Source organism: Lissotriton helveticus, chromosome 2_1 (assembly GCF_964261635.1).
Source record: "Lissotriton helveticus chromosome 2_1, aLisHel1.1, whole genome shotgun sequence".
NCBI lineage: Eukaryota > Metazoa > Chordata > Amphibia > Caudata > Salamandridae > Lissotriton > Lissotriton helveticus.
Genome location: NC_136059.1, coordinates 929,154,350 through 929,168,005, shown reverse-complemented (window position 1 = coordinate 929,168,005; position 13,656 = coordinate 929,154,350). Strand labels below are relative to the sequence as shown.

The 13,656-nt window shown below is 43.5% G+C and overlaps 1 pseudogene; it reads left to right on the top strand.

Moving 5' to 3' along the window:
- Positions 1–12,071: 12,071 nt before the first annotated feature.
- Positions 12,072–12,682, top strand: LOC144820186 (stAR-related lipid transfer protein 5 pseudogene; annotated as a pseudogene).
- The last annotated feature ends 974 nt before the right edge of the window (positions 12,683–13,656 follow it).

Sequence of the window (13,656 nt, the reverse complement as noted above, 5' to 3'; positions counted from 1 at the left end):
CGCCAGAACCCCTGCCCCTCGCGCTTCCCAGCCCTCTCGCATTACCTACGATGCCGCCACACTACTAGCCCTTAACCCCGGTCGCGCCCCCAACTGCGTCCAAGCCGCTCCTGGACACACCCATGGACCCTTCTCTTGCTACTCCTGCAAATTCATCGGCTCCGACAACATCTCCGCCACGACCACACCACAGATTCCCGACCCCAATTACCTACAATGCATCCTCCTCAACACTCGTTCGGTCCACAGACACGCAATTGACCTATGGAATCTACTAGACACCATCTCTCCAGACGTCGCCTTCCTAACAGAAACATGGATGAACGCTTCCTCCGCCCCAGACATCACCATTGCCATCCCGGAAGATTATAAGATCACACGCAAGGACCGTACCGGCCACACAGGAGGAGGAATCGCTATCGTCCATAAAAATTCAATCCACATCTCTACCAGCTCTGACGCCAACCTCGCCAACTCTGAACACCTTCACTTCCAGATCCACATCGACCCCAAGACCACACTCAGAGGCACCCTCCTCTACAGACCACCAGGACCCCGCGCAAAATTCAGTGAAGACATCACGGACTTCATCACTCCACACGCGCTCCCCTCCAAAGATTACATCCTTCTGGGAGACCTCAACTTTCACCTTGAAAAGAACAACGACGGCAACACCGCCACCCTCTTGGACAACCTCGCAAACCTCGGACTTAAACAACTGGTCACTTCCCCCACCCACATCGCAGGTCACACACTCGACCCCATCTTCACCTCCAGCAATCATGTCTCCTTCAGCCATACAACGGATCTCCTCTGGACTGACCACAGCTGCGTTCACTTCACCTACAACAAGCCTAAACCCATCAACCACCCCCAACCAACTCTACAAAGAAATTGGAACAAAATCACCATCGACCAGATCTCCTCATCGCTCCTTCTAAACACCCCAGCCCACTCCTCTAACCCAGAACAAGCCGCCGCCAACTTCACCCTATGGTTATCCAACACAGCCGACACCTTAGCATCACTGAAAAAACGTCAAAGCAACCCTATCAGCAAGAAGGCCTCATGGTTCAACGATGATCTTAAGAAATCCAAGAAACTCTGCCGCTCCCTTGAAAAGACCTGGAAAAAAGACCCAACCACTAGCACCAAGGACGCCTTCAAAAACGCCACCCGCTCACACCACCAACTAATCCGAAAGGCCAAGAAAACAGCATTCAAGGATCGACTAGACAACAACGCCCACAACAGCAAGGAACTTTTCAACATCGTCAAGGAATTTACCAATCCCTCGGCCAACTCCAACGACATCACCCCCTCCCAAGCCCTCTGCGACTCCCTAGCCTCATTCTTCCACAACAAAATTGCAGACATCCACAACAGCTTCGACAACCAACCCGGAGACCAACCCACCCAACCATATGATGAACATTCTACCCCCTTGAACACCCTTAACGACTGGAACCCAATCTCCACTGAGGACACCATCCGCCTGATGAACTCCATCCACTCAGGATCCCCCACAGACCCATGTCCTCACCACATCTTCAACAAAGCAGACTCCGTCATAGCACCGCACCTCCGAGACGTCATCAACTGCTCCTTCAACTCCACCACCTTCCCAGAAAGCTGGAAACACGCTGAACTCACCGCCCTTCTGAAAAAACCCACAGCGGACCCCACCGAACTCAAAAATTACCGCCCAATATCACTCCTTCCTTTCCCGGCCAAAGTCATCGAGAAAGCTGTCAACAACCAGCTCGCCGCTTTCCTCGAAGCCAACAAATCCCTCGACTCCTCACAATCTGGCTTCCGAGCAAAACACAGCACTGAGACCGCCCTCATCGCAGCAACAGACGACATTCGAACTCTACTGGACAATGGAGACACAGTTGCCCTCATCCTCCTTGACCTCTCTGCTGCCTTCGACACAGTCTGCCACAGCACCCTCTTACAACGCCTCAGAAACATCGGAATACAAGGAAAAGCACTTGAATGGATCACCTCGTTCCTCACCGGAAGAACCCAGAGAGTCCGCCTTCCACCATTCAAGTCCGAGGCCACTGAAGTCATCTGTGGCGTACCACAAGGATCCTCACTCAGTCCCACCCTCTTCAACGTATACATGAGCCCCCTCGCGGCCATCGCACGCCAACACAACCTCAACATCATCTCTTACGCGGATGACACTCAACTGATCCTATCTCTCACCAATGACCCCAGCACCGCCAAAACTAACCTACACGAAGGAATGAAAGAAGTTGCAGAATGGATGAAACACAGCCGTCTGAAACTGAACTCAGATAAAACAGAAGTCCTCATCTTAGGTACATCCCCCTCTGCATGGGACGACTCTTGGTGGCCGGAAGCCCTTGGAAAAGCACCCATCCCGACAGACCACGCACGGAACCTAGGCGTTATCCTGGACTCTTCACTTTCAATGAACAGACAAGTCAGCGCCGTATCTTCATCCTGCTTCAACATTCTTCAATGCTCAAAATAACATTTCGCTGGATCCCCACCGAAACCAGAAAAACAGTCACCCATGCTCTGGTCACGAGCCGACTGGACTACGGAAACACCCTCTACGCAGGCACTACCGCTAAACTCCAGAAGAAACTCCAACGAATCCAAAACGCCTCTGCCAGAATCATATTAGACATCCCGCGTAACGAACACATCTCTGGTCACCTGAAAGACCTCCACTGGCTACCCGTCAACAAGAGGATCACGTTCCGTCTGCTAACCCATGCTCACAAATCACTGTACGACATCGGACCAGAATGCCTCAACTCACGACTGTCCTTCTACACCCCCTCCCGCCAACTACGTTCTTCCAGCCAAGCCCTCGCCACTGTACCTCGCATCAACAAGACAACCATGGGAGGCAGATCCTTCTCATACCTAGCTGCTAAAACTTGGAACTCACTCTCCACTTACCTTCGCCTTACCCAGAACCACCTAGCATTCAGAAAGCAACTTAAAACGTGGATATTTGACAAGTAATCCTCTCCCCCTCCCTAAGCGCCTTGAGACCCTCTGGGTATGTAGTGCGCTATATAAATTCTTTGACTTGACTTGACTTGACATACTTCATTTGTCCTGGATGCCTGGTGCTATGTAAGTACAGTGTGTTCCCTTAATGCAATAGGGGGAGCATTCCATGCCATTGCACATTGTGCTCATAGTAATGATTTATAAACCTTATTGTTTTTTCAGCAAATTCTTTAACGAAATTAGCTTTTAAATTATTTTTTTTGCCCCTCTTTTATTCTAACTTTTATCAGGGGCAGAACCACCCTAACCAGCAGATATATCAGTAGAGCCCACTTGCTCTGTTGATTCACTAGATCCAACTCACCTCCAACTTTTCTGCCCAACTACTTTGAAAAGTCACCAGCCGCCACAGGTGATCCCCCAAACTGTAAAGCAGGCCCTCAATCATGTCTAGATGTAGTTGTATTTTATTATTCTCTTTGTGTCTATGAAAAAAACACTTATTTTTAAATACAGACTTGCATAGTGAGCTAGTATTTATTCTATTGAGGGCAAATACACGCTGTAACCCACTTTGAGTATAGTATCATTTGATTTGCAGAGTTTCATTATGAGAAAATATAAAAACAAAGCGTTAAAATAGCCTTTATGCTGCCACTACAGGACCATTCAAATGAATGATACGAATGAAAAAGTAATAGAAATAACCTTTTTGAATTCGCGAATTCAGCATGTTCAGGTAGTGAGGAGTGTTTTGTGGTAAATAGGACGATATTTTATGCATTTCTTTTGTTTATTGCATAATACGGACCATTGCTTTCACTTCTCGCCCTGTGTTATTAAGACCCGAGCATTCCAGTGAGGCTACAGCACTACTGCTTCAAAAAAAGCCTCTAATTGATAATTCTATTCATTTCTCTTCTAGGCATAACATGAACTCTTTTTTAATCTAGCATTCTCTTTCATACTTTTATCAATTAATTTGAAAAAAAAAATTGAGATATTTTTGATCTGGTTCCAACATACCTTTGAAATCTATTGCTATGAATATTTCCCTAGCTGAATCTTCAATGTACAATTTCTTGAATGCATCAGCCTACTGGGAGAATAGTTCATCCTTTGAGGTCGTCTTTGCACGTGTGTGCCTGCGTTTTTAATAGGGTACAGGCATTCCCCATTTGTGTGGTACACAGACACTCTTGAAACGTGTCCCACTTCAGAGCCAACTCTCTTCCGATCCTGCTCTCGTGTTTCTTTCAATTTGCCTTGTTAAGATTCGAATGTCTCACGCATGGTGTTGCCTGCATTCACCCCCGACAAGAGTTACCCAACTGAAGTATTCATGATATTTTTGATTTTTAGCGCCCAACGTGGGTGACAATCATGCGTGAGCCCCGACATTTTGGGTCTGTAAATGTAATGAAGACCCAGGGCAGGCTTCTTTGATTTGGAGGAAACCACCAAGTTTCCCTTTAATTTCACATGGGACAGTTGTCCTTGTACCGATTCATAGAGGCTTAATGGTCGTGGGAGCATACCATTTTCGAATCTCTGGTAGAAGGTGTTCCCTTGTGGTGAGTAAAAAGCTCAGCAGACGTGCTCCCCAAAATTCCAGTAAACCGCCATGACCAGGCCCTATGCTCACATCTTGAGTGTGTGGTATATGTGCCAGTATCAGGTGACTCATATAATAAGTCTGAATAAACGGAGGCTGGATAATTAGATGAGGAAAGTGTATTGTAGACAGCCCTGAAGCTTGTGTGAATCACCAGCCATAAGGAATGTGAACATGGAAATAGGGCTTCCTATAAAAAATATAACAGTAATCTTTCAGAAGTGGCCTACCAGGTTGTTAATTCTTGGCTGCGCCTATTAGGGTTAATGGAGAGTGTGTGGAGGTAAAGACAGCAGTTCCTTTGCTATTACATGATAAACCATTCAGCCAGGGCCTGCCATTGTCTCCCCGAAAGACATTACTCCAAAAAGCTGATGTCTTCAGATGGGAGGATTGCACCTGAGTACTGAAAGTGGGTCCACTTGCTTCACCACATTTGAGTTGTGTGTGCTGCATCCAAAATTCAAGGTGTGACCATTGTTCATAGTCATACCCAGGGCTTAATTTACAAGCCCATTGCGTTGCCGGTGAATCACATTTTTAGATGAACCGGCGGCGCAGTGTGCCTAGTCATATTTACAAGGCCATGTAAAGTAACCCTTGGTGACTTTTCACAACCCTGTAAATATGGGCCCCTTTCATGCATTACTCTCGATGAAAGGGGTGTTCCATGGATGTTGCTTTGTGCAGCATAGAAGGAGCAAAACTCCATTCCTGTCCTTTTATTTGACGCACTGCAGCACAGCAGGAAGGCTTGCTGCTGTGCCATGCATCAAAATATAGTAAATGGGGCCCCTAATCTGGGGGGGGGGGGGTGTCACACGAGCAAACCCAAGTGCTGGAGTGTAACTTGCTGTATTCCAAAATTGAGCCTGTTGATCTGTGCAATACTTTTCGGTGTCACTGTATCCTGCAGCCACCACAGATGGGATTCACAGACTCAGCCAGTGCTTTAGTTCATGTCTTTCTGAATCTGATCTAGTTCACAAGCATTTTTCATACTTTTTCCTCACCCATCAGTGGCCCCAATTCAAAATAATTCTGTGAGCTGAGGGCCTTATTTAGAGTTTGGCGGGTGGTATATTCAATCAAAATGTGGCAGAAATCTGGTCTGCAGCAGGGCTGGACTGGCCTTTCATTTGACCACGTATTCTCCTGGTTGGCTGGAGCCGTTAGAGGCCGATTTCGAAATTGAAGGCCCAGGGCCATTGCTTGTGCCTTTGTCACTTTCCCCAGCTTTCAGAGGTTAATTGTAGGAGACACAGGGGGCTTTCACATAGAGCAACAGTGAAGGCGGGAAGGGGAAGGTAGAAATTAAATGATCAGAGAAGGAGAAGAGCATGAGGAGAGAAGAGAATTTAGACATAGGATGGTTGGAAAGAGAGAGACTGTGCGAGGAGAGGAAGGGAGTGAACCTGGTTTGAGGTTTTATGCCAGGGCTGCTTTTGGTTCCCCATCGCCCTCGTCTGCAGTATGACAAGTGCCAAACACTATAACTCACTTGTAATATTTTGCACAGGGCATTTGTGATGGACTATCCCGTTCACTACACCCTAAATAAGTCCCTATGTCTGGTATTCCTATTGCAAATGGCAGTCACAGCCAGGTAAACCAATATAGGGCAGGATGACTGTTAGACTCGACCCTTCCTGCAGGATGATCATCCAACTTTTTTCCTTCACTCCTACTATTTTTGCTGAATTTGTTTTTCTTGTCCCTAGAAGTCTGTTGGCATTACCACTGCTAACAGTGATAAAATGATTGTGCTCTCTCAATAAAACATACTGAATTGGCTTATACCCACTGTCATATTTAATGTATATGTAAGTCCATAGTAAAGTGCCACTACCTATGCCCAGGGTCTGTCAATTAAATGCTACTAGTCGGCTTGCAGCACTGATTGTGCTGCTCACTAAGTTAGCACTTTAAACATATCTCATGCCTGCCATTGCAGCCTGAGTATGTGGAGTTTTAAACTGCCATTTCGACCTGGCATGGTAACTTATTTGCCATACCCAAACCTTCCTTTTTTATAAATATGTCACCCCTAAGATAGGCCCTACACAGCTCCAAGGGCAGGGTCTAGAGTATTTAAAAAGTTGGACATGCATGTTTGATGTTTCCATATCCTGGTAGTGAAAAACTCTTGAATCCGTTTTTCCCTACTGCAATGCTTACCTCTCCTATAGGATACATTGGAGTTACCTCGTGAAATGAATGAAATGAAATGAGACATTTAAAGAGCGCAAACTGTCGCTCCCAAGGGAGCCTCCGGACGCTACCAGATAACATGCTATAGCAGATAGCGACTAGGCACTAAATGAGTGCATGACATGAATCATCGGCCATGTTTTTAGTGCCTTTCTAAACTGTTCTTCTGATTCTGTAGATCACATTATAAGAAATGTTTATTGAAATTGATGTGGTGACCCATTGACAAAGCCTGTAGGCCTGCTTCATTTAAAGTGACTCCCCCTTATTGCATGATGTTGCATTTGATGTAGAAGGGGGACATTGGGAGTATGGGGTTCAGTACCCACTAGGGGTGAAATGTGATTTGATTGTGCACCAAAGGTATTTCCATCTACATGATATATATGTATATTTGTAATTTAATGGGTAGTATTTAGTGGTGTGTGTGAAATAAATAATATTTTTCCTTTTAAAAGAAAAGCACTGACTAAGCAAACATTTATTGAGTTTTGTTGTTGCATGTCAGCAAATTAGGATTGCTAGCCACAGCACCTGCCATGGGAATGCCTTGGACTGCTTTGCTTCACTACCATAAGAGAGTCAAGGGCTGCAATAGGCAACTTGGTTCTCAGGAATAAAACAATTGCGTACCTACTACTTGTGAATGACTTACATCCTTTGGAATAAATAACATAGTTTCTTACACTATCACTCTTATAGAGCAGTGATCTTCAAGCCACAATAGGATAAAGAAGGGCAGTGGTAGCACAGTAATATGTTTTTAAAATTAGTCTTTGGATTGGTATAAAAGTGAGAGCATACTTTCTTAACAATGCATATTGTGAAATTAACATATCTACAAACAGATTGACTCTTTTGCACTTTTCTACATTTCCGTTCAAACATTAACTACTTAGCTCCCTCAAACCTAAATCTATCTCTGGAAGTGGGCCTTCACTAGAGCTTGAGGACAGTTCATCAGAACATGGAGGATTTCATTTCCTGGTTCCAGAGGATAAATCATCTCTTGTTTCCCTGGTACTCTATATCTTTCTACAATGTTTGTTATGTTGAATAATTGTAGAGTGCACATACCCCACTGCTTCTTGGCATACTGAATGACATCCTTTCCACTTGACCATCCTGATGTGTATTCCAGGAGTGATTAATGTGTGAGCAACCGTGTTCTCAAGGAGTTCTTAAACGTAGCAAGACGCAGATCATTCTTCAGGTCTAGCATTAAGGTGCTCCACAGCTCTGATTCAATAGATAAAAATACAGACGCTGGGGGCAGAAAGCATATCTGTGTAAGTGCCTGGAAGGATACATTTTCATTTGCTGTCACTTGAGGTTCATCTTACTATAAATTAAGCTAGCAATGTGCCCTATATACTATTATGGTGGTACTGTGTATCATCTTGTTTCCTGTTCAAAGTGGGGTCGTCTGTCCTTTATTTGAGGGATGACTCTAACAAAGGCAAAAGAAAATTGGTTTGATCCACTGGAACAGACGACAATACTAGTTATATTCATTTTACTCTTTTTTACTGGGTATACCATTTACCTTTACACCTTGATGACCGTTACCTTATCCAGGTAATTCTTCATAACCTCCTAATATTCAGCAGATTCATAGAAAGACATTTCAATCTAGCCATCGTTCTTTAAAACTCTTGTTTAATGTTCACTTTCTCTGCCTTAACAAAAACAAAAAAATAGAAATAACAACACCACAATTAACAAACATTTCAATTCAGATTATGCCTTAAAAACCAAAGCAAGACCATTAAGAATCCCAGTTTCAAAATCTCCTTAAAGCAGATAAACTACCCTAAAAGCTATAAATGGTGTACCCTGCTCTCAGAACTTCTTCTCATCTCACCTGTTTATCCTGCTTCTTTTTCAGCGTGAGTCTCAATTATCGAGCAAAGAGCATGATTATACCTTGATATCATAGCCAAAACATGGAGGACAAAAATATTGGCAGGTGAGTATGTATACATTTTCCATGCCTATCTCCACTTATATGTACCTTGACACTAGAGTAGCCTCTGCAGTAACCCCCATACTAAGTGGGACAATCTCCTCCCCAAGGACTACACTAACCATCTCTGACATTTGCCCACCAGTAGGGGTCTGTGCACTCTTGGGGCATTTGGTGTCTCCCTTGATGTGCCCGTAACTATTGCACTTATGGCATTTGGGAAGTACTTCCTGAGAGCTTCTTTTAATGGAATCCATTCTTCTTTTAGTCAGGTAAAACTCTACATCAACCTTCCTGTCTTCCACCTCCTTGGGGTGAGGTAGTGGAAAACACACCCCTCCCTGCTATGACAAAGGGCCTCACTCCTGTGAGAAAATGGCTTTCCTGTTGCTGATCTCAGGGTTTGAGGCCAGTCCATTTTCTTCCTCCACCTAAGTTAACCTCCTAAATCTCAGGGTATTATCCTCCTCTTGCTCCTTTGGTGTGGTTTGCATTTTCTTAACCTTCTCAAAGGCTCTGAGGGATAGAAAGAGAATTTGGTAGCCTTTCTGTTATATCCTGCTCTTCCCCTCTCTTTGTGCTCTTCCTCTCTCTTTGTCCCTCCTTAGTGTTAGTGTCTGCCTCTCCAAGTGATGTCTCTGTGATGTCATCCAGGATTCTACCTGTTGCTGTTCAAGGGATTTATCAGATACCTGGAGGCTGAGCAGGAAGTTATCTGCTCCCGGTGGGGTTTCTTACGATATTACATTCCTACTTGAATGCTGTACCTTCTATCTAATCTCAGGAATAAATATACTACATGAACATGACAACAAGGACCCATCATCTTTATTTTATTGAATTTAACACTTTCTCCCCACATTCAGTCACCTCTCCGTACAGAGCCTCTGCAGCTCCAGCTTGCTGAGGCTGTCAACCTTGCTCAGATCCAACTCCATTGTAGCAGAAAAGATCTGACAAAAAACCTAGATCTGGAAAAAGGAAAAAATAGTCAAATCAAAAACTAAGGAGAACTTTGAAAAAAATTCGAATTACCTGTCAGATTTTTTACCTGTTTTTTGCATGCGCAAACGGGTTTGAGACCCATTTGCGCATGCAAAAACCTAAAGGGCCATGTACAATTCCTAATTGCGACTCGCAATTCCTAAATAGCGAGTCGTAATTAGGAAAGGGGTGTTCCCTTCCTAATTGCATATGCAAACCAATGTACAAATGTTTTGTGACCGCAAATGCGGTCGCAAAACACTGGCAATGCAGTCACAATTTGTAATGGGGTCCCTAGGGAACCCCTTCCACTTTGTGACTGTCTCCCAAAAATGTTTTTGAGGGCAGGCAGTGGTCCCATGTCCCACTACCTGCCCTTAAAAAATGAAATGGAAATGTTTCCTTTTTAAATTTTAAATGCATCCAGTTTTCCTTTAAGGAAAACGGCTGCATTAAAAAAATCGCTTTATTTAAAGGCAGTCCCAGACATGGTGGTCTGCTGAGCCCAGCAAGCCACCATACCTGAGAGAGCCTGTCATTCCGAACCCTAATATTAATGAGCATCACAATTTGCAACCCCATTGGGAATCATAAACAGCGGTCAAAAGACTGTTGTACATGCAAAATAGCACCTCCCAAAATGCGAGTCGCAAAAGACTCGCAATTTGTGAGGCACTATTTTGCGCATTGTACATCTGGCCCTTAGTGTTACACAAGATCAATGAGTAGCACTGTACAAATACAAGTACTGGATCCCACCACCGAACACCAATGTAAGAAATGGGGATATTGCTGGAGGGGGGTGGAAACCCTTCTCAAGCCTCAAGCACAATACTTTTCAGGGTGAACCACAAAAGCCACTAAATTAACTTGGCATAAAAGCAGCCATGCTTAACTTAGAGGCAATTTTTATAATATTTTTGCAGCACTTAAATAGTAATACATTGAAAATCCAACACAACAAAAATCCAAAACCAACTTAGAAAACAGAGTACATTTTTGTGAAGAAAATGACACCAAAACAGACTAAATCCAATCAGCAGAACAAGAGTGCTGATGTTTAAAGTTTTTAGTGCAAAAATGCACCTACAAGATTTAAGCCCCAACTGCAGTAATCTGGGCATGCAAGACTGGGCCATAGTAAAAAGGTAAGGCCAACCGCAATGGAACATTGGTCAGGATTGGGCCCAGGCTCAACTTATCTTCAGACTTAAAAGAAATTTTAAAGATAAGTACCTGAGAAGGTAGAATTCAATGTAGCAAAGTAGCAGATGGTGTCCAAGGAGATGGCATCATCAACTGGGAACTGCTGGGCGGAGTCCCAGTGAAGATTTTCGCCTTTGGATTTTGTCACTTTTATGGAAGTCTAAAATCTCCAGTGGGATGAAACTGCAGGCTGTTGCCAATGAGGGTTTCCCAAGACCATATATCTTCATTGAGAGGTCCTGCTGAAAAAAGATTTGCTGTTGTGGAGAAAAACATAGTGGGCCAATCAGCAATGCACCTTGAGTGAATTGACAGGCAAGTAGGTGCCAGTCTTCTGTCATTTCTCACGACACATTTTGGTGGAAGATTTTCTAAGTCCCAAGTTTTAGAGTTAGTCAGGAGCCGCACGTCTAACACCATTTCCACATTTCCAAGGGTCCAGGACCTGGGGGGAAACACATAGGGGGTTAGGACTCACTCCAGCACAGGTTAGGTACAGGTTTCGAGATCTCTGGAGATTGTTATGCCCCTGTAGCTCACAAAGGAGGCCAGCCAACCAACTCTTGGAGTCAATTTCTGGTGGTAAATGGCTCAAAGATATGATGCTGTTTTCCTTCAAGCAGCAAGGCAGGACTTAGAGCAGCAGGGAAGTCCTGTGGTATTAACATTGTAGCCCTCTGGGGATTCATGCATCCTTCTGGAGTCTTCCACTGGTCAAAGAGTATGCTGACATTGTGTTCTAAGGGTCAAATATGTATACCTGGTGCCAGCCTTTGAATTGGGGGAACATTCTGACCTACCCCTATTTTTGATTCTAGAAAGCTCTTCCCTTTCCCTTTCAAGGCTCCGAGAAGCCTGGTGTGATAAAAGACAGGTTTCTGGTTCCTTTATGTGTATTAGAGACAAGCCCTTTGAAGTGTAAGTGGCACTGTGAGCAGCTCCGCCCCAGCCATCTAGGCAGGATGACCCATCCTGCCAACACCCAGTCCCTCTTGTCGCACTGCCTGGCAGGGATACAAAAACCTCAACAGCAGAGCGATTCACAGTCACATGACAGAGGCACAACAAATGACAGCAGAAGTCACGGTAATGGACTACATTGCAGTTGCGAGCACCGCAGCTGACAAGTTGCTGATCTATAGCCAGGACCAGAGCGGCTGAAGGCTGTGCAAGAAAACTGATGATGGTTAAGTTTGCTGGAGACCTTCAAGAGAGTTTCCAGGAAATATATATAAAGGAGAAGGAATTATACAAGCAAGCCCTGATCAAAGGCAGTGTTTAAATGCTGAACCTCGTGGGTTAAGAACCAAATTGAATAAAAACGTCCAGAATTTCGAAGCTATTGAAGCAGTTGCTGATAATGTATCAGTTTGGAGAACTGTAACACCATCAGCTGCCATGAAGATAATTTCTCCAAGAGATTATGTGGATATGGTTTTAGTTGAACAGTATGAAAATTGCACTTTAACATCGAATGCTACTAATGTACAATATTCAGACTGTCCCCCTCATCAGGCTTTGTGAGAGGACTTAAACATCCATGTGGTTGCTTTTGTATTCCTATTCCAGGAGAACCAAGAAAAACACAACTCTTGAAATTCTTCCAGATGGATCTCAGTGGATACCTTCCTCAGTCTGTAGTTGATTCATTCTTTCCTTATACTATGTCTCAATTTTATTCTAATCTTAAAAAACTGTGAAAATGCTGGAATTCTGACACCACATCAACTGAACAATGTGCATCATGTACCCGAAGTTTCAGTGGGTGTGGCATGGTGGAGACAGTTTATAAACAGGGAATAATATCCCATCAGCAGAACTGTGACAAAAAAAGAACAGATTACATTGCTTGTTTTATATTTTTAATGACTGAAGAGATGCAACTTCACTTCATCTTGGCCAATTAAATTGGTCTATATGTTCCTTATTCCATCTACTTTTCTGAATTTTGCACATATATTATTTGTGTTTTGTCATCATGTCATAAGATATTATCTAAGAATAACTGTAAATTGTAAACTGTAAGCTACAGTGAAGTATTGCCCTTCTACTTATTCTTGATTAACTGTTTTCATTCTGTCAGATGTCCTTGCATTTATAACGAAAGACTTTTTAAAGAAGTCCTTATTCTGTGAAAACTGGTGCATTGAATACCAACAAATAGCTGTTATTTATTTGTATGTATATGTATTATTTATACTGCAACCAATGCAGAAGAAAACGGGATCTTGTTAAAAAATAAGTGATCAGGACTGTGTCATTGTTTCTCTGTGTATCTGACTGTATTAAATTAAAAGTTCCAACCGCACCAAAAAAAAGATTAGGGCAGGAAAATGCAAACTTTCTGCAAGTGGCATTTTCAGAATTATGACTTAAAATCTAACATTACCATTCAAGAGAATTTGAGATTACAATTAATTTGAGTCTGAACATGACATGCCGACCTGCTTCCAATCAAAAGTTAGAGCTTGTTAAATGTAAAATGGTAACCCTATGTTATCCAATAGGCGAGCTAGGCTTTACAGTAGTGAAAAACAACTTTAAGATGTTTTAGTATCAATATATGTAAAACGTAAACCAACATGTCCTACTTTTTAAAAACCGTCCATCCCGCCCTATGAACCTTTATGGTCTACCAGAGGGGTGACCTATATATATTAAAAAGGAAGGCTTA